The sequence below is a fragment of the Mytilus galloprovincialis genome, chromosome 4, assembly GCF_965363235.1.
Source record: "Mytilus galloprovincialis chromosome 4, xbMytGall1.hap1.1, whole genome shotgun sequence".
Lineage (NCBI taxonomy): Eukaryota > Metazoa > Mollusca > Bivalvia > Mytilida > Mytilidae > Mytilus > Mytilus galloprovincialis.
The window spans coordinates 95578022-95601270 of record NC_134841.1 but is presented as its reverse complement, the minus strand read 5'-3'; the positions used below and the strand labels follow the sequence as shown (position 1 = coordinate 95601270).

Sequence of the window (23249 nt, the reverse complement as noted above, 5' to 3'; positions counted from 1 at the left end):
TTGCCTATGAGTTCGGTATTATTGCTATTTTTTTTTTTTTTTTGGAGAAACATATTAATCAGTTAAAGTAATGCACAGAGATAACATGTATCAATGTTATTTTATGAGATTTTCCTTTGATCCTACTGACAAATAATTGTCTTTCTCAGCCCAGTACAGTGATATGAAAATTATCACTGGAAACTAAGGGCTTATGTGCCATTTGTCAATGAAATTAACAACACGTCATTGGTGAAATAGTTATCAAAGGTACCAGGATTATCATTTGATACACCAGACGTGCGTTTCGTCTACATAAGACTCACCAAGGACGCTCAGATCAAAATAGTTATAAAGCCAAACATGTACAAAGTTGAAGAGCATTGTGAACCCAAAATTCCAAAAAGTTGTGCCAAATATGGCTAAGGTAATCTATTCCTGGGACATTAAAATCCTTAATTTTTCGAAAAATTAAAGTTTTGTCAATAGGAAGCTTATTGAAATTACCATATAATTAAAATGCATGTCAACATTGAAGTGCTGACTACTAGGCTGGTGATTATCATCGGTCATCTCAATTTGATTGTTTTTTCTCACTTTTGCCCTACCGGCTAATGCAAGAAAATATATCTCGTCTAGAAGAGCAACGATAATCTATATTTATAGAAATTAAAGACACAATTCACATTAATTGCTGTAATATTTTGTCATGAATACACATCTTGTTCAACATAATATTTCCTCCAAGAGGGGACATAAATCCGTCTGTTGTGTGATCAACTTCCTGAAAATGTGGTTTGTCTCAAAATAAAGACTTCCATCGGGGGAAATAATATTCTTAAGTACTTGCACCTATGTTCTAAATAAAATTATGTCTTTTCTGGTCACTGACTACCAATTTTTAGTTTTGAACTTGTTAGTTCAAGTAATCTATTTTTAAAATGCACACTAAGTATGTAAATAGTTGTGTAACTGGTTGTTTGAGTTTTGTGATTTCACAAAAGACAGTAAAAAATATATATTAACAAATATTTGTTATATCTTGCTTTGTTCCACTTGACTTGGCCCGTTAATTCAGAATATTTTTCCTTTCAGGCTAAATATTTTATGATGATATTTTTGGAAGGAAAAATAAGGTGTTCATATCTGAATTTTATATTTTTATGGGGAAAACACTTATATTTTTATCTCACAACTATAAATGTTTTTAACAGAATAATACAATAGACGATAATTTGAAATACTTATGCACATATAAATGCATAAGTAATGCCACTGCTGGTGGAAGTTTCGTCCCCGAGGGTATCACCAGCCCAGTAGTCAGCACTTCGATGTTGACATGAATATCAATTATATAGTCATTTTTATAAATTTCCCGTTTACAAAACTTTGAATTTTTCGAAAAACTAAGGATTTTTTTTACCCCAGGAGTAGATTACCTAAGCCGTAGTTGTCACAACTTTTTTTAATTTTAGGTCCTCAATGCTTTCCAACTTTGTATTTGTTTGGCCTTTTAACTGTTTTGATCTGAGCGTCACGGATGAGTCTTATGTAGACAAAACGCGCGTCTGGCGTATTAAATTATAATCCTGGTACCTTTGATAACTATTAACACCACTAGTCGATGCCACTGCTGGTGGAAGTTTCGTCCCCGAGGGTATCACAAGCCCGGTAGTCAGCACTTCGTTGTTGACATGAATATCAATTATATGGTCATTTTTATAAATCTCCCGTTTACAAAACTTTGAATTTTTCGAATAACTAAGGATTTTTTTTACCCCAGGAGTAGATCACCTTAGCCGTATTTGGTACAACGTTTTTGAATTTTGGGTCCTAAATGCTCTTCAACTTTGTATTTGTTTGGCCTTTAAGCTGTTTTGATCTGAGCGTCACTGATGGGTCTTATGTAGACGAAACGTGCTTCTGGCGTATTAAATTATAATCCTGGTACCTTTGATAACTATTAAAACTATCATATTACTTCCATATCATACTTTCATTCAGTTCTTTAGTTTTATCCATTTGGAGACACTGATAGATGATACAAAATCAATAATGATTTAACGCCAATCATCCCTATCAAACACATTATGTAAATTAAGCAATGTGATGAGCAATAAACATTTTATCTGTATTTCATATTAAAAAAAGAATAAAATACTGTAACAATTTCAATTTTTCATCTATATTATAATTACATGAGCAACACGACGGGTGCCACATGTGGAGCAGCACCTAAAATCAACCCAAGTTTTTGTAGGGTTCGTGTTGTTTTTGTATCCCTATTTGTGACATTTTTTCACGCATCGTAGTCAATATAATTTTATTTGATGCCACTGTCATTATTTACAACCACTTGGTCGATGCCACTGCTGATGGAGTTTTAATTCCTCGAGGTTATCACCAGCCCAGTATTCAGCACTTATGTAGTTAACATTTTATTATTATATGTCTGTTTATTTAATATGGTGCATGTATAATTATATTGTCAAAAAATGAATGTATATCCTATAAGCTGTACTTGCTTTTGGAATAAAGTATTATTATTATTATGTGCTGACATGAATTATCATTAATATGGTCATAATTACAAATTAATTGTTTAAAAAAACATTTGAAATTTTAAAATACCAGTGCTTTTCTACCTCAGAAATAAGTTACCTTAGCTGTGTTTGGCAAAACTTTTAGGAATTTTGGTCCTCAATGCTCTTTAACCTCGGATCTTATTTGACCTTTTGAACTTTTTTTTATTCGAGCGTCACTAATGAGTCTTTTGTAGACGAGACGCACGATAGCGTAAATAGAAAATCTAATCCTGGTATCTAATATGAGTTTATATATATATACAAGTGAGAGGTTTGGCGCCATTAAACCAGGTTCAATCCACCATGTTATACATTTGTAAATGCCTGTACCAAGTCAAAAACGGACAGTTGTTGTTTATTCGTTTGATGTGTTTGATCACTTCAATTTGCCATTTGATTAGGGACTTTTCGCTTTGAATTTTCCGCAAGGTTCAGTTTTTTTGTGATTTTACTTTATACTACTCGTTATCATGGACACATTTCATTTACAACTTCAGTAACATTTTTATGAATTACAAATCATATATATGCTGCATAAGGGCACTGTTGTGTACCGCTGTTAAATAGTCATACATCAACACACTAATATATGTTTTTCTTTGTATAGTCATAATAAGGGCAATGCATGATATATACTGCCTCTTTAAGGTGGTACCTAACACTACAGGGAGATAAATCTGTGAAGTCATCTAAACGTTTTAATTACGTTGTGTTGTAAAAGGAATATTAAGCTTCTCAATGATCAAAATTGTTGTTTGTCAAATTGCTATATAACCAGTGTAATTTTTCTAACAAAACGGTCGGTTCAAAAAATTTATTTTTCTTATATTTTTATTAAAGTCTCAAAGTAAATACTTTGACAAAATTTTATGAAAATTAAACGAGCCAAATTAATTTTAGTGAAAGTGTAGGGTACCACCTTAAAGTATTCTTTTGACATTTTACACATTTTTCTTTTTCTAAATTGTTGATTGTATTCTTCAACATGTCGCAATCAATGTTTAACGAAGCGATGGGGTTACTCCTTATTTGAATTATGTTTATATTTTTATTTAGCATAACTGATTACAAGTGTACCCAATAAACCATAAACGTAGACATCAGATTTATTTAACTTGAGATCATTGCTCCACTAAAAATAAAATGGAGGACAAGATTACCTCTCAAGGGCAATTTTATTACTTTTATATGTCTTTTCTTCTCCTAAATAACCGTAACATTTATCGCTTAAGATTTATTTTCAAATTAAATGTATGGTGCAATATTTATAAATTGCAATACATACGATGAAGTGATCTGTTTGCATAATATAGGAGTAATATACTTAGTGGTTTTAGATTTTAAAAAATGTATGGAGATATATATATTTAAACCAACCGTAGGTAAGACCTATCACACACATATTTGCAGAGTAAGTGTCAATTAAATTGATTACACATATGAAATGACTCTTGTTAAGTCCGACGTAACAAACTGTTGCCCCTATTTTATAGAAATGTACCTTATATACTGTATAAGTCTAAATTCAACATTAATCAAATCTGCTATTTGACACAGGAAGTAATGTTATATCATAGGACCCTATATTGTCTGTCTGGAATCAGGGTAAAATATATCATGATAAAAAAAAGAACTGACTTCGATTAAAGTGTAAGATGAATAATAAAAAAAATCACAAAAAAAAACACTAAAAGTTCTAATCAAATGGCAGACAAAATCAATGATAAAAAAAATTAAACGAATAGACAACAACAACAAAGAAGATGTGTGGTATACACCAATGAAACAGCCACAAAAATGACAAATATAACCAAACATTCAATGACGGGTTAATATAGTCTTTATCATCAAATAGGTGGATATACGATGTAATAAACATTTAGGCTTATCAATGATACTGGGCATACAATCTGGTTAGCCAACGAGCGTTTCCTATACATAAGACTTATCAACATTAATCGAATCAAAACTATTGCAGGTCAAATCAAATACAATGTTAAAACTCATTGGAAACTTCCCTAAAATTGAACCAAATACGGATGCTTTTGATCATATCCTGGCATAAGCAGTTGGTTTTCAGAAGATGAATATATCAGAGATCCTTTATTTCTATAGAAAATGAGGTGGTGATAAGCTATTGGACGAAATGTCTCCCTGTAGTGGTATCGACCCAATAGTTTGCAAAATTCTCAAAGATACGCAGGTTTGAATTTTGAACGCCAAACTTACCCTTTTTAGAATACGACAGACTGATCATTAATATTTTATTCAAAATACAAAAAAGTTCTTTGAAGGCCACATCTAATATAATAATAATGCATTGAAAACAAAACAAAAATCGGCGAAATTCTGCCGAATACGACTAAAGAGTTTTGTGTTTGGCGTAGAAAACCTGTTACTCTTTAAATATTGCAACACTATTTATTCAGTTTATATACAGAACATTAATTTATGAATAATATTTCATAAGAAGATGTGGAATGATTGCCAATGAGTCAACCCTCAATCCAAGTATCAATTTGTAAAAGTAAACCAATATACGAGTTCAACACGGAGCCTTGGCTCACACCGAACAGAAGCTAAAACGGGCTCCCAAAACAATTAGTGAAAAACCCCAAACACCGGAGTGCTGTTTTCTTATCTTATGGTATCATGTATACAACTTTTGTTGCCTTTATTTGATATATGTTGTTCCTGATAAAGACATTTTATTAGGTATGTCCTTAATGAAACACTTGATTAGTTATGTTCCTAATGAGACACTTGATTAGGTATGTCCCTAATGACGAAACTTGATTAGGTAGGTCCCTAATGAAAGGTGTTTGGTTAAGATTGTCCCCTATGAAAAGGATTTATATGGGCTGTCATTAATGTAAATTTTTGATATAAGTATGTATAAGTATAACGCGAACATAAAAGTGTGTTTAACGTTTCTAAAAACACGTTATATACTATAAAAATAATAAATCATTTATATATAATATGATGCAACATACATACAAACGAACTATTAGATAACACCTGTAGAATAGTTTTTTTTTATAATGCTAACACGTATTCTATTTCATAATCAAATTCATTTTAAATTTTCATAAAAGATAACTTCTTTTAACTTAAAAAAAATGATATCATGGAACATTTTGCAAAATTATCCTAAAAGTTTCTTCAAGATTTGTGTCATAAAGACTTAAAGATACCTTCGCCGAAAACAGAACAAATGAAGGAAACTTTGAAAGTCTTGTATGTAAAAACGTTTTATTGCAAGTTGCTTTCGTAAAATTGTTCTGCTGTGAAATATATAAAAGGATGTTTATCATTTGTACGTTATTATAAAATATTGATTGACAGCAACGGCGTCATTTGGTTTATCGACGATTAAGTACGATCCTCTACATTTGTATGGAGTTCCCTAGCAGAATTCTCAGTTATTAGTAATTGTTATTCTGCAGTTGTTATTCATTCGTTTGATGTGTTTGGGCGTCTGACTTGCCGTTTGCTAAGGGATTTTGTCCGTCTAGAGTTTTCCCCAAAAAATTCCATATTAGGGTTATTAAACTTTTTATCTATTCAATAAAAACTTTGAAGATCAATAAAACTGTATCAAATTATGTTTCTCTACAATTCATACAAATAATTTTCACTATCTAAAGTAGCGTCTAAATTGAATAGGCTCACAGGTAAAATACTAATACTTTTCTTTTATTCTAGTTCTCGATAAGTAATTTATTGTAATACCTGTTTTCGTAAATTTAACAATGTATTAAAATACCAACTTTCTGTAAATTTTCAGCTCCATACTAGTTAAACGGTATTCCTGAAATTGTATGGTTTTCATGTGTATTATGCAGTTTCAAAATAGAAAAGAAAAGAAAATGTAACAATGTATTCATATTGATACACAATGGATATTTTCGTCGGACTACAATAGAATAGTGCAATAGTCTAATAAAATTTATAAAAATAAATAAAAGAAAAGGCATTTAAGCTTCAAACTTCAAAAGGATTTCTAGTTTAACGATCATAACAAGACTGTTATTGCTCAATTCAATAAAAGGAATTTAAAGTACATGCACTGCATATTATACGTATACATATAAAAAAGAAGATGTGGTATGATTGTTAAAGAGATAACTCTCCATTAGAGACCAAAAATGACACAGAAATTAACAACGAGAGGTCACCGTACATGTTTGACTGTTCATTGATTGATTAAACAAACCATATGAAATATCGCAAAAGAAAATCTTAACATGTGTCAGAGGACTCTTCCTTATTCTTTGGTTTTATATAACGTTATACCTTATGAACATATATTTTATTATAAACTAGTTCTAGTCCCTATAATCTATATTATAATCAAATGACTAAACAGATACACGTCGATTTGCAATTACTATGTAAACCATACTCTGCTCTCTCATGTCTAGATCATTACATTTTTTATTCACTTTAGGTTGGCCGCCTACATACATTTCTTACATCAATTACAGTATTATTCACCTCTTAACCTTACATATACAACTATGGAACAAAATATTATAAATAAGATAACGACATAAAATATATGTAAAGTAACAGCTGCATCATACATCTAATTAAACGGTCATTCAGGCGGTTCATCTCGGTTCATCATAACAATTAACATACCATTATTCAACAACGATGATCTTATAAATTCACTATCGATAATTCAAAACAGATAATAGATGAGATAAAATGCAAAAAGTAATACTTCCAAGACGCATGTATTATGTTTAGTGGTCCATAGTTAGATTGAGTGCTTAATATAATTACAATTTGAGTTTTTCACAAGTTTTATATTCTTAATTTTACTAGTCTTTTATGTTTTAACTATGAATGAAGAGCGCCAAGCCTGCTTTTTTGCAGTTTATACTGTACATAAGGGAATTTTCATTAATTGAAAGCATAGAAACATAGTCGAATTTATATGATATTTAGCATGATTTCAACGGTTAACATTCATCTTAAAATAGTAGAAACATCACAGTACTGATTAATAACCATAAACAAAATAATGGGTCCTCTACAGTCCCTGACATATGTGTTGAATTCTAATATGACGTTCTCATTACGCCGTGTAAACAAAGTCGTGTTCTAATTAGCACAAAATATGTTTGACACATGCGCACAAATTCAATGTTTATAGTGTTGTAATTTTCATCGTTATTGTAATAAAATTTATATACTTTTTAAAAGCTTACATTTACTTTTATTATGTATATACTGTTTATCAAACTACATATGTTCACCCTGCTGTTAGTTTGTTAACTTATTAAATATGAAAAATGTAATGTACGTACTCCAAGGGGTGGAAAATAGAACAACCAATAATGGAACTATAAAAAATTGTATTTGTCCTATTAAAATCGAAATAATTCCTTTATGTCATGCTCTATGCTCATTTTAACATGGGTAGGCATTATATTTGACAATATTTCACAGCTCAGCGTAAAATAGCGACACATATAATGCCTTCCCATCTTATAATGACCATATATCATGGAGGAAATGTTTCTTAAATATGATTTCGTTGATTTGGTCATAATAATAAAATAACTGTTCAATGAACTGATTTTCTAAGTACTCAGGATGTTTATTCACAGGAATATATATTTCCTTAGAACTTTTAAAACAAACTTTTCTAAATTTGGGTCATCCACGCTCTTCACTCCATACACATTTTTTTTACTCTAAAACTGGATCTGAGATTCATTTGTGAAATTTTTGTAAACAAAAGGCTCGTATTAAATACAGATTTGTATTCCTTATATAGGGATACATTTTGGAAATTAACATTTTCATACTTGGCATACATGCGAATCGTATGATAACACATCATTGATAAGCCATAGTCTCTTTAGTTAGCTTTGTCTACACTAATTTACAACAGATGTGTTCGATCAGCATTTGGATTTCATTTTTATTGTAGCAGTATTAGATTTTATTATAAAAAAAGGATGATGTACGTATGGTGATGGCTAATGAGACAACTCTCCAGAACAGACCAAATGACTCAGAAATTAATAACTGAAGGTCGCCGTACGGCCTTTTACAATGAGCAAAGTCCATAACGCATAGTCATTCACAACAGGCCCCGAAATGACAATATAAATTATGCAAACGAGAAAACAAATGGCCTTATTTATGTACAAAAAATGTAACACACTAACAAACGACAACCACTGAATTACAGGCTCCTGACTTAGGACAGGCAAAACACACAAAATGTGGCGAAGTTTTACATGTTATGGGAATCCCAACCCTCCCCTAACCTGGGACAGTGGTGTAATAGTACAACATTAGAACAAATTATACAAATCAGTTGAAAAAGGCTTAAATCATCAATGAATAAAAATACAAATACATGTGTACATCCAAACAACAAAAGACACTAAGGTCAGATCTGAGAGTACTCGCAGTTACTGACAGGTAGTTTATAGTCACTAGCAACTAATTAAAAACAAATGATGCATCTAAGACTAAATGATCAATAAGTACACATCCAACATCCAATGGATTTAGTGTAAAGAAGTCATAAACAATCAGAGAAAAACATGACCTTGTGCAATGCCAAAATACACGTATCGACAGATTGTAGATCCATGAATGTGTATTTGTATATTACAATGATATTTAGTTTGCTTTTAATTTACTGATAACAAAATCGATATCAATAACAATAAAATCACTATTCAATGGATCTAATTAAATTGTTGAGACTTTATAAGTTATAAATCGGAATGTGGATTTTGTAATATGTGTAACTTATTGTCATGTAATTTTAAAATAAAGTAAACATTACGTTGTTTTGAAATCTTTTTTGTAGCTTTTGTTATTTGAAGCTATAGCCAGTATTTTATTTATTTAATATTTTTTCCGCTATTGATTTTTTCAAAAAAAAATTGAGAAATCATAGAGTACTGCTTGGACATCATGTGTAGTGGTTTTCTCTGGTGACGTATCGTTTTACTATCCTTTCGAAGCTAGACGTCTCAGATGTCCAAGGTAGCACACTATAATCATGGGGTGTTCCAGTGCTCACCATGCCGATAAATAAATCAACGATGAGTTAGTGTACTTGAGTGACATTTTTTTTTACTCAGAGATATCTTTTATTGATAGATGTATACTCAAACTATCACTTGAATCTGGAATAAAGAACAGAGTTAAAGTTGTTGAAGACACAGTTCTACAGCTACACAGTGTTGTCTTGTGAAATTGTCGTGCTAAATAGTTGAAAATGTGAACGTGTACTTTTTATGAAAACAGAAAAAGCGATAAAAACCTTTTCAGAAAGTACAATCAAGTAAAAGTAATGTTGTCCTTGAAAACGTTAGGAATTTTTAAAAGAAGGATTTTGTTGATTGTAAATTGATCATGACATCAAAGATCAGGTAATTCATTACCTCAAGCGTGAAACCAATGTATCAGAAAATTGAATTTTCTTATACCATTGATGTACTTTAACTGATTGAAACAAAATAGTTTACACAACATTAAAAAAAAACTTAATTATAAAATATAACTCAATTGCTTTCAAAACGCAATTGTAAACGGTCTTTCCCCCCTGAGAAGCATGATTGATTGATATGAGGGTGTGTGTGTTTGTTTGTTTGTTTCTGTAAGGGGTCTATATTATTGTGTTACCGGAAAAGTTTCATGTTTAGTTTGGAAAGTTTTTATTTTATTTCAGGTCCAGCGCGCGACTCTCGCGCCAGATTGAGGAGACATCACGTGACGCGGGTTTATAATAACGAAAACTTAGTCTTTTTATTTCTTTTCAGGTGGGGACGTTGAACAGACAACATGTATAGGGACGGAATGCACACAATGTAATTTCTTTTGTCATTGTAGGAAATTGACATTTTGATCACTGTTCACGGACAGTGCATGCTTTGGATTTAATTGATCCGATGTAACTTTAAAATACGTTTAATGATTATTTTCTTATAGTGTACATTTTTCAGCACCAGTTTGTAACACGGATTAGTATTTCAATCTAGGAGCGGACATTTTATTGTAGGATTTCACTGAGATTTACGGACCTAGCAAGCGATTTTTACGGCATTGCCATTTCCTTTCTCTAGGAAAAGTCTCGAGAGATATCTGCACCGCGTTGTTTTATGAACTTTTAGTACATGTAAGCCCTGCTGACTGCAAATTTTAGGGTCGATTTGACTTGTAGTTTCAGAGTTTCAGAAGAGATTTAAAGAACAATATTAAAATTTAATTCTTCTTGAATAATTGAGAGTTTTTTCCTTCCATATTGTTTTGAATAAACTGTTATACACATTGATTGATTGATTAATTGATTGATTGATTGATTGGTTGGTTGGTTGGTTGGTTGGTTGGTTTATTACTTAAACACTTGGGATAGGGTCTCTTGGAACAAGCGAGAAAAAACAAATGAGACCAAGCATTTGTCACTATGTAAATTTTCTGTATCTATAACCATTCTAAAGTTATAGGGAAATCAAAGACAAATAAAAATCTAAAATACGACCTTGACCTTTGACCTTGACCTAATTTTCATTTTTTTAACCAAAGATTTCAAATCAAAAGACCCTAGGTCTCTATCACTTATGGTTTTCCATTTTAAAATACATTTCAAAATTTCAAATACAAAAGGTCAAAATAAAACAGAACATCCTGAGGATATAACGAGCATTTTAGAAAAATAAATTTGTCGGTTTCTTATACGGGTATGAAGATTATGCGATAACAAGAAAAACAGTGTTCGGGGAGATAACTCTTATATGGGAAAGTATTCGGTTTCACAGTGTCAGTTTCAAAAGCGCATAAACTGTTCAATATCATATTTCATTTATCTAAACGACATCTTGCGAAACAAAAAAAACAGCGACGGAAAAAATTTAGGAGGAAGAAAAAAAATGAATAATAATTAAAAACAACAATTGAAGGTCTTTCCACCAGTTAATGTCTATTTTGATATTAAAATATAAAAAATCAGTCTAAAATGTCAGTTCATATGACTTTATGATGTATAGATATGAATTTAAAGCAAAGGTCAAAATCTAGAACGTCAAATTAACCTATGACCTTGACCTCAATTTCAAGGTCACAAACTGAGGATCTCAAATCAAAAGACCTTAGGTCTCTAATATGTATGGTTAATAAGTTATATCACTTTACACATAATTTAAGATATGATAGGGGCGAAAACTCCCATTCATTGTTTACGCACCCTTTCAACTAAAATTATTTAGTAACCACATGTCGCAACTAACAATTTATACAAAATAATTTGTCGATATCTTATAAGGTTAATAAAAATGAGTGAAAATAAGACAAATTCAAAAATCAGAATATGACCTTGACCTTTGACCTTGACCTAATTTTCATTTTTTTGGACCAAGGACCTCAAATCAAAAGATCCTAGGTCTCTATCACTTATGGTGTTCCAGTTAAAAATACATTTCAAAATTTCAAATACAAAAGGGAAAATAACTCTCATATGGAGCGTTCATATTGCTTCGGTCGAAATTGGACAAATCATGCAAAGGATATAACGAGCAATTTTATAAAATAAATTTGTCGTAATCTTTTACGGTTGCGAAGGAGTCGTGGACACAAGGAAAACAGTGTTTGGGGAGATAACTCCTACAAAGAAAAGTATTCGGTTACGCAGGGTAAATTTCAAAAGCGCATTAACTGTTCGATGTCATATACCAAATATCTAAGCGACATATTGCGAAACAAATATTTATCGCAAGAACAAAATTAGGCGGAAGAAAAAAAAAATAATCAGAAGAAAAACGATAGGTCTTTCCACAGAAAAGTGGAAAGACCAAATTAAAAACCAATTCTTCAGAGAACAATTGAAGGTCTTTCCACCTCGATAATAAGAATGAAATATAAAAAAAACGATGTTAGAAAATGTCACTCCTTGTTGATGTAATTTGGTTCTTCAAATTGATATAAAAAAATAAAATTAATAGGTATATGCAGAAGACTTAATTGTTTTATTATGAACAGAAAATATTTTTTAGCAAAGGTCAAAATCTAGAACGTCAAATTGACCTTTGACATTGACCTCAATTCCGAGGTCATAGGTCAGTGATCTCAAATCAAAAAACCCCAAGTCAATCATTTGTATGGTTGTGGAGAAATACTGATTTCAAATACATAAGGGGAGAAAACTCCTATAAGGGTTAACCAAAACACTTTGACTGAAATAGGTTGAAGTTGCGCCTTATTGTAAACAGTTATTTGGCAAACACATCATATCATTTACTGTCACAGTTTCTGTGAAATAACGATAAAAAGCAAAATTCAAAATTTAAAACATGACCTAGACCTTTGACCTTGACCTCAAATTCCTTCAAATGGACTAAGGACTTCATATCAAAAGACTTTAGGCCTCTACGACTTATAACGTATAAATTTATCCAACAAATCGCCTATCTTATATTTTCAAAGGGAAATAACTCCCATAAGATGTCTTCCGATCACTTAAATCAAAATGAACCAAATCATTCTCAAGAGTAGACAAACAATTTGGTGAAAACAGTTTGCTAATATCTTTTACAGTTTTAGAGATATAGCGAAAACAAGAAAAAGAGGACGTGGGGAGATAACTCCTTTTTTTTTTTTTTTTTTTTTATCTAAAATCTGATTTGTTGCACTATTGCTGTTATAATTAATACCATGTCTACAGCATTTGACAGGGCATCCCTGAAGCGTTAGTTTTACTGAACAAACAGGGAGATTGTTCAGTAAATTATTAATAATAATAATAAATGGTTAGATTTACATGTTACAATATTGTGTATACAGATTATACAGATTACTACAGAAATTATTTTCCGGAAAAAAATACATTCGTGAACCGCTTTGACTCTGTATATATGCTAGTTGACCTGGTCATGACCTATTGATCAAGGATTACACGATGGAGGCAAATTAACAGTCGAAGCAGTTTGTTGTATATTAATTATGTAGGTGAACATACTTGGTTACGAATTGAAGTACATTATATAGGTATATTTATTTATGAGTATGTGATATATTAAATGAAGGATGCGTCAGAATAGTAGGGGTTTAATCTTTATCACTGATCATGATCATGACGAAGTCTACAACACGTGGTTTTAAGATTAACTAATATAGAGACACATGTATTGCTGAATAAATTAGCATATAGCATATATGCGAGAATAATAATTATATGTATAAGCTTATTTCTTTCAAAATTTTACCATGTTTACCACCTGAAAGTGTCGAAATATTTAAGTAGTTCAAAAAATCTTTTTTGAACAGGGCATACACATCAAAATTTGTAGTTTTATAATTTGAACTGTGAGTGCACTTGTGGATAGAAAATGTAATGAGTGTCACCAACAGATTTATATCATAATAATTGATATCACCGATTTTATATCCTATAATGAGATTTCTGTAGTTTAGGATATGATGACCTATTTTAACTTTATTTAATAGTATTTTGATCTTTTCCTAAAAAGTTTTAAAGTGACGACATTCTAGGAAAAAATGTTTATAATCTTCTGTTACATTACATAAGTCGCATTTACTGTCTTCTTTTATCTTCCATCGAAAAAGCAATTGTTTGCAAGGAAGGATATGATGCAGCAATTTCCATTTAAATATTTTTAATCTGTTATCTTTTAAATAAGTAAATATAAAGTTAAGCATTGATTTAATTGGAATTAACGAATCTAAATTTAGGACACGTTTCCATTTAAAGAAACCTGGAGGCGTGTCTTCATTTCCACTATTAATGTGTGTGTATATCTGTTTTGTTTCCATTACTTGTAAAATTATTATCTTATTTTTTTCTTTTGTATTGATGCAAAGGTTAAGTTTATTTTTTGCTTTTGATTTTATTGATTTTTCTGATTTAAGTACCTTGAGCCATTCATTTGGTAAGGCATAATTAAGTTTTGAAATTTCAAACATTAAATTGGATTTTGAGGATATTTTATTAGATATTATTTCTTGAGAGATATTACCATTTTGGTCTATTATATCGTTAACGTATATAATACCTTCTTTTATCCAATTTATAAAAACTAAACACTTTCCTTGAAATTTTATCAGTTTGTTTCCCCATAAGATTTGTTGTCTAATGTTTTTAAAATTCATATTGAGTTTGGTATTATTTAAATTTTGTACTCTGAACCAAGACTTTACAATTTCTAAGTAGAATTTTGGTAAAGTTTTATGTAGGTTTTGTATTGAGTAAATGTTGTCTAGATTCATGTAAAGTAGCATGAAATTAGCACCAAATTTATTAAAGTAAAATGTCGGAATTACTTTCCAGTTAGCAAAATCATCTGCAGTAAGTCTTTTTATCCATGCTATTTGTAGTGCAGTTATATAATTGTCTATATCTGTAATTTTAAGCCCTCCCTCAGTAGTATTTTTGCTAAGGGTGGTTCGTTTGACCTTTTCTCGTTTACCATCCCATATAAAATTGTAGATAATAGTTTTAAACTGTTGAATAAATTCATGTGGTAGGTTTGTGACTGAAGCTAAATATGTAAGGTTAGGTATAAGAAGAGATTTTACAACTGTTATTTTACCTATCATTGTAAGATTTCTTATTACTTATTAATTTGTCACATTTCTGTATTATTTTTTCAGTATTCAGCTTATCACATTCAGCTCGATCTGTTCCAAAATAAACTCCTAGACTTTTTATTGGTCCTTTATTCCATGTTATATTTTCAAACTTATCTTTACAATGTTTTAATTTTCCTAACCAAATGCCCTCAGTTTTTGATCTATTTAATTTTAAACCTGATAGCGTTCCAAAGATTTCAATAATATTAAGAGTGTGACGTACTTCATCTTTTGATTTTAGAAAAAGTGTTGTGTCGTCAGCTAATTGAGAAATCTTTAAACTGTGTGTTTTAGTATCTAGCCTAATTTGAAAACCTTTGATGTTGTTGTCTTGTCTTATTCTGCAGGACAAAATTTCTACAGCAATAACAAAAATCAGGGAACTTAACGGGCAGCCTTGTCTAATACCGCGTTTAATGTTATATGGTGATGAGACCCACCCATTGTTTAACATACAACCCGTTATGTCTTTGTACAGAGTTTTAACCCATTTGATAAAAGGATTTGGAAGGCCGAATTTCTTGAGTGCTTCATACATAAATGGCCATTCCAATGAATCAAAGGCCTTGGAGAAATCTATGAAGAGCAATGCTCCTTCAATATTAAAGTATTCTGCATGGTCTATTATGTCTTGAATTTGACGAATGTTAAAACCTATATATCTATTTTTTATGTAACCATTTTGGTCACTATGGATTATTTTAGTTAGTATTGGTTTAAGACGTTGTGCTAAAGAATATGCCATAAGCTTTTAACTCCTATAAGAATAAGTGTTCGGTCACACAAGTGAGTTTTGAAACCCCCATTACTGTACAACATCATTGGCCAAAAAATCCATTCAATATGTTGTAAGACAAAAAAGCATCTAAGACGGCAGAAGAGAAAAAAAATAAAAACCAATTGTTCAGAGAACCATTGATGGTCTACCACCAGTTAAGACCTTTTTTATATGAAAATATTAAAATTTGGTTTAGAATGTCAATTTTAGCGTCAAATGACAGCTTATTGAACGCTTATTCCAAAAATATATGGTTTCTATACAAAAAGATATAAAAAAGGGAGATAATTTTTTACTTCTGGTTTAAAATATGTTACTTGCGGTAATTTTTTATTGTTTACTTGACACTGATTCTAAAAATATATGGTTCTATATACTTTTTCATTAATTAAGAACAAAATATAGCTACTTCCGATGTACAAAAGGTCACTTCCAATTGTCTTTTTCTAGATCACATTGCTTTCAACCTAATTTAAAAAGTCCCATGTCTTGATCATGTATACATATGAGGTAAAAGCAAAGGTCAAAATCTAGAATGTTACATTTACCTATGACCTTGAGCTCAATTTCGAGGTCATCAACCAAGGACCTCAAATCAAAAGACTCTAGGCCTGTACTATATATTGTTAATGAGTTGTATTACCTTACAACTAATATAAGTTATATAAGGGGGCAAAACTGGCATCAAATGTCTAAGTACTCTTTCGACTAAAATTTACGTGTTACGACATGTTGCAACTAACAATTGAGTAAAAATAATTTGTCGATAAGTTACAGGGCTTTTGAAAATAAGTGAAAATAAGCCAAAATCAAAATTTATAATATGACCTTGACCTTTGACCTTTGACCTTACTTTCATTTTTTGGACCAAGGATCTCAAATCAAAAGACTCGAGGTCTCTATCACTTATGGTTTACCAGTTAGAAATGCATATTATTATATCAAACATAAAAGGGGGATAACTCTGACATGGAATCTCTATATGGCTTTGGTCAAAATAAAACAGAACATCGGTTTCTTATATCGTTGCGAAGCATTAGAGATAACAAGAAAAACAGTGTTCGGGGAGATAACTCTTATTTGGGAAAGTATTCGGTTTAGCAGAGTTGGTTTCAAAAGTGTATATTCGATATCATATTCCAAAAATGTAAGCGACATCTTGCGAAACAAAAAAACAGTGAAGGAAAAAAATTAGACCGAAGAAAAAAAAAATAATGATAATCAGAAGAAATCCAATGTGTCTTTCCACGGAAAAGTGGAAAGACCTTATAGAAAAATAATTAGAAGAAAAACAAAAGGAAAAGTGGAAAGACCGAATAATAATCAGAACAAAAGCAATAGGTCTTTCACCCGGAAGGTTGAAAGACCTTATAATACATATCCCATTTATATCTAATACAAGTGGTAATTCCATCGTTATTCGCAGACAAAATCACTACTCAATGTATTTAAAGTATATCACTTTCTGAAAAAATGTGTTTATTCATATATATATATATAAATCCATATTACGACCTTTTTCACTAATTGGGCAAATATAACTTGACATCAAAGGTATATAGGTCCCCAGAAGCTTAAAATCTTAATCGTAAAAATTCATCATTAGCTTGTGTGATTATGCATGCATCACAGAAGCCTCAAGCGTATATCTTGTGAATACACCCGGTATCGCTTAGTTTAGAGATCACGCGTTGAAGTTAGATGATTTTCTCATGGTATGTACTTTCACAATTGTTTCCTCAATCCGGTAGTAATTTCAATTAAGTTAAACACGCAGCATATGCAATAGTAAATAATTTCGGCGGGACTTTTATTTATGGCAGTGAAACGTTTCATGATTTGAATATTTCAGAATGTTTTATTAATAAATCTGATACAACCAACGTCTCTTTCCTCTTTCATTTGTATTAAAAGATTTAACTTTTTTACCCTTCACACAACTATTCCTCGTTCCAAGCTAACAAATTTTCATAAAAAGATTGGCCAACATATATCGTTCTTAGAACACAATCACTCTAGATTTGTATCCTAACTGAAATAATCAAGATACTTGATTTCTTGGTTGACCTTTATGACGTTTGAATTTTTCGAAAAACTAAGGATTTTCTTGTCCCAGGAATAGATTACCTTAGCCGTATTTGGCACAACTTTTTGGAATTTTGGATCCTCTATGCTCTTCAACTTTGTAGTGTTTGGCTTTATAACTATTTTGATATGAGCGTCACTGATGAGTCTTATGTAGACGAAACGCGCGTCTGGCGTACTAAATTATAATCCTGGTACTTTTGATAACTATTGAAGAACATATTTCTAAACAAACAATCTGAACTCATTTTTTTGCTGACTGGTTCCAATATCCATATAAGGCTGACATCCTGCAGTAGCCTCTTAGGAAGAATGAAAATAGAAGCTATAATCATCCTTTAGTTCTCAGTTAAGTCCTCTTTTCGATTTGGACATTTTGACTGAGTCAAGATTTGGATGATAGTTGATGAACGCATAGTAGGATGTGATTATTTTGACGACGAACCCAGTTTAGTTCCTTTTTGGAGTTCATGCTATTCCCTCAGACTTTTTTTTTACCTTGATTGGTATTCTAAGTCAATTAATGAAATTTGAACATCAGTTAGGTAAGATTGTGTTATTTTACATCGTGAACACCTCCATGTCTGAATGTGCTCACAAAATCGTATTTATATTGTGTTTTCTCAATTTTGTAATATTGCCATTTCAATGTTATAATTAACATTGACATTAAAGCGGGAGGTTTGGCATGCAACAAAACCAGGTTCAACCCACTATATTTTTCTTAAAATGCCATGTACCAAGTCAGAAAAATGGCCATTTTGATATAATTGTTCGTTTCTGTGTGTGTTACATTTTAATGTTGTGTTTCTGTTGTATCGTAGTTCTCTTATATTTGATACGTTTCCCTCAGTTTTAGTCTGTAACCCGGATTTGTTTTTTCTCTATCGATTTATTAATTTCGAACAGAGGTATACTACTGTTGCCTTTATTTGGCATTTGCATATCAATGTTAATAAAAATGTAGCCTACATAGTTTTTGTACCTTACACATAGGATTATAGGTTAAACACACTTTATTCAATTTAATCATTGCGAATGATGATCGTCCAACTTTGTTCTTTGTTTTTTACACTTCTGTCTCAATTAAACTTATCACAGACTTCCAGTCTGAACAAATTATAGTTTCCATATACTAGTAAAACGTTTTATCTTGAACATTTTTATTTTGCAATACGTAATATGTAATATGTTTGTTTGTTCACTCATTCCTTTGATAATTTTATCAAACAAATCATCTGTCTAGGGTTAGTATAACGACACTATTTGAATGTGCATGTTATTAATCAGAACTCAAAATACGCCTTATAGTCGAACTTTTCCTAAAAGATATACAAGATATTAATCATATAGTTAATCTTATTTCCAATGTGTATAGAAATTGCACCATTTGAAAATTGAAATCATAGAAAAGGTAGCGTCATTGGGTAAGACACAGACTTGCCTATGGTGCTATTTTTTTTTAATATAAACTAATAACTTAAAAAATACCTTCACTTTTTCTCGAATGTGAACTACATTATACTTATCATCCAGTTTGTACTTATATGAATATCCGACGGGTGTCGAATAAGGCGCAATATTTGTTTCCCATTCCGGACCACATGAAATCATCTCCTGATATATGATAGGGTTTGTTCTGGTCAATCCGGACCACATGAAATCATCTCCTGATATATGATAGGGTTTGTTCTGGTCAGTCCGGACCACATGAAATCATCTCCTGATATATGATAGGGTTTGTTCTGGTCAGTCCGGACCACATGAACTCATCTCCTGATATATGATAGGGTTTGTTCTGGTCAGTCTTTTATGTTCTGCGTACTGTTGTTTGACATTTCTTTTATTTTTCTACGGCATTATCGGTTTACAATCAACTTTTGAGATTGAGAATTCCTTAAGAATCTTTCGGTGTTTATTTTTTGCCTAAAGTTACATATCATTACCTTAATTTAATAGAATATCAAACACTAATTGTTCAGAAAATAATTGAAGGTTTTCTACCCGAAAAAATATCAAAAGTCAGATTGAAATGTCTTGTTTAGTGCAAAATGATAGCTTATTTATTGTACGCTGAATTAAAAATATATATGGTTTCTATACATTTTGGTTCGAATTAAGGGAGATTATTTATCATTTCCGGTAACAATTGAAAGTTAGCTTAACACTGCTACCAAAATATATGTTTTTTTTTTTATACTTTTACATCAAATAAATGCAAACAAAATAGCTACTTCAAGTTTACACAAAGTCACTTCTAGTTGCAACTAATTAAACAAAGTTCGATAGCTTTACATATTAAAGCAAAAGTGGACAACACGTGCTGTAACAACGGACTGTGATTTATTAAGATTGGTTTTTAAAAAAACAAGTGTCCGAAAACACTTAAAGTGAGAGAAAAAAACTTTCATTTGTTTACCAAATAAAAACAGGTGACGTAGCCGCTGAAATAAACAACTTATTATTGGTTTAATGAAACGCGTGACATTAAAGATAAAGGCAAAAGTTGTATACATGTGTCTTAAATCGTTCGAGAGAAAACAAATCCAAGTTAATTACATATTAAAACCGAGGAAAACACATCAATTAATAGAGGAAAACAAAGGACAACACTAACACTGAAGTGCATCAAAAACTTACACCAAAATACATATAAACGCACTTCTTGCTAACAACTGCAATATACCCTGATTTGGTATAGAACATTTAAAGAAAAAAATATTGATGGAACTTCGTTTAATGGCTAACATACCCTCCCGCTTTATAACAATGACAAAACACGTTAATTGACAGATAATTGTTTGTATAAAGAAAAAAAGAGTAGTAAACCATGGAAGTGACCGGAATTTATTGTTTAGGAGATACACGTGTAGTCAACAATGAAAGTGACTGATAATAAATGGTTTGAAGAAACACATGTAGTAAACCTTGGAAATGACAGATGAAATTGGTTCCTAGAAACACGTTTAGTAAACACAGATTATTATTGCTTTTGAGTACCGGAACACTTGTCGTAATCTCTTAAACTGATACTGATTGGTTTAAGAAAACACGTGTAGTAAACCATTGAAGTGACTGATACTGATTGGCTAAATTAAAGATTAAACAACCACTGAAATACTAAATAATGACTGGTTTATAGAGTTTAGAAATAAAAGTATTTCTAGCGTACTAGGTAGACTAGAAGACTGTTTTGCATAAAGCGGTAGTTACATTTGTAAATAAAGGCAACAGTAGTATACTGCTGTTCAAAACTCATAAATCTATGGACAAAAAACAAAATCGGGGTAACAAAGTAAAACTGAGGGAAACGCATTAAATATTAGAGGAGAACAACAACACAACATTGAAATGTAACACACACACAGCAACGGACTAAGCATTAGACAACATCCGATGAGAATAACCAATATAACATCAAAACCAAATACATGAAATTGGGATAGAAAAGTACCGTGACACGTCTTATAGTAATGTGAATTCACACTCAAAAATAGAAGAAAACAAACGACACAACGGAAACACAACGTAAAAATGTTACACACACAGAAACTAACTATGATATAACTATTGCCATTTTCCTGACTTGGTACAGGACATTTTTAAAGTGAAGTACTCGCCCTGAATGCGATATAGTGGTGGCCAAAACAGGACAATAAAGATTTGAAAGTTATTTGTTTCTGATTTTCTGCTTAACAACACATTTTAGAGTAAGAGCATAGACTTGGCGGCTTTGAGTCCGAATTTTGTGCCTGGGAATTTGTTGTCCTGATGTCCTTACAAATAAGTACGTGACTTGGCGGCTTTGAGTCCGAATTTTGTGCCTGGGAATTTGTTGTCCTGATGTCCTTACAAATAAGTACGTTCAACATTTTCGATATGTGTCAGTCTTGTACAAAGCAGGGTTTATATCTATTTCACACTTAAATAACTTTTGTCCTGAATATGTATTCATTTAGTTTGCGCATAGACATAAAAATGTCCACCCTTCACCATCATGCATCAATAGTATCCATTGAATTCAATATCAAATAGCAAAGTTATATATATAAATAATTTTATTTTATTATCAAGATTGCAGATTTAAGTTTTTCGAATTTTGTCAATTTCTATAAAAATCATTTAGTTATAATTTTTGTGTCCACCTTTAAAGTGTTTGAAAGGGCGCAACATATATACAAATCTATCATTTTTTGCAATACTTAACCTGACTAAACCCTTAGTTTATCGAAATGTGATAAATACTAACAAAACAAAAGTGTTTCTTTTCATTGAAGATAAATCGCTCTACCGGAAAATTCGGCATAAATTAAATGTAAGGATCATAAAAAAATGAATTATCATATATAAATCATATTTTTCATTAGATCAAACCATACAGTATTTAAATGCACATCACTGGTTTTACCACAAAAAAAACTAGTATCATGCAGTTTGAACTTACGCGCCTTTTAATACGTATATCGTTACTTACCCTTGATTATATTCATTTTTATTTCAAATTTGCATATCTCTAGATTTTGAAAAAAAGCGCTTTTCTTTTTTAAAAAGATTTTGTAAAATGCACACGATAAAATCTTTCTTCGTAACATTGATCAGTACTTAATTCAAGGTAAAGATCGTAAATTTATTTATAGGTATCATAAATTAACGATCATGACAACACAAACTGGAGTAGAACAGAATAGTAGTTTGAATAAATATATCACAATAAATACCAAAAGCAAAGGTTTATAACAAATGCGAGGTTAATCACTACCCAAAAGGTCAATCTTGAAAAGACTGATATTTCCATTGCCTTGATTATGATGTCAAAATTATTTCGTTAAGATTTCATTATTCTGTTAAATATCACATGGAGAGACGTTCAGCTATAAGGTTTATAATATTTCTTTTAGTTCAAATTCATATTCCTTTTTCCATAGTCGCTATCATGTTAACAAAAGTGTTAAGGCTGTTATCAATGGGTAGCTGGACGTATAGCAATACAAATGATTCAGATTAATTTACGTCTAACTCGTCAAAGTTTCAAAACTTTCTTGTTATTAGAAAAAAAAAACAATCGGAATAAAGACGGAATTTCACTCCTCAACATGGAATGCAAGGAGTACAGCTAGCTATAATTACCTCCTATTCATTTTTAGGAATATGATTGGGTAAAAGCAACCGCGTGTAGACCGTTTATATCCCATATTAGG

The 23249-nt window shown here is 31.1% G+C and overlaps 1 long non-coding RNA gene across 1 annotated transcript in view; it reads left to right on the top strand.

Annotated features, from left to right (window-relative positions):
- LOC143073490 (uncharacterized) overlaps window positions 1–23249 on the top strand; it is a 26748-nt gene extending 3499 nt beyond the window's left edge. Inside the window, exon 2 of the long non-coding RNA XR_012977515.1 lies at window positions 23196–23249. This is a non-coding gene — a long non-coding RNA (uncharacterized LOC143073490). The remainder of the gene's footprint in view (window positions 1–23195) is intronic.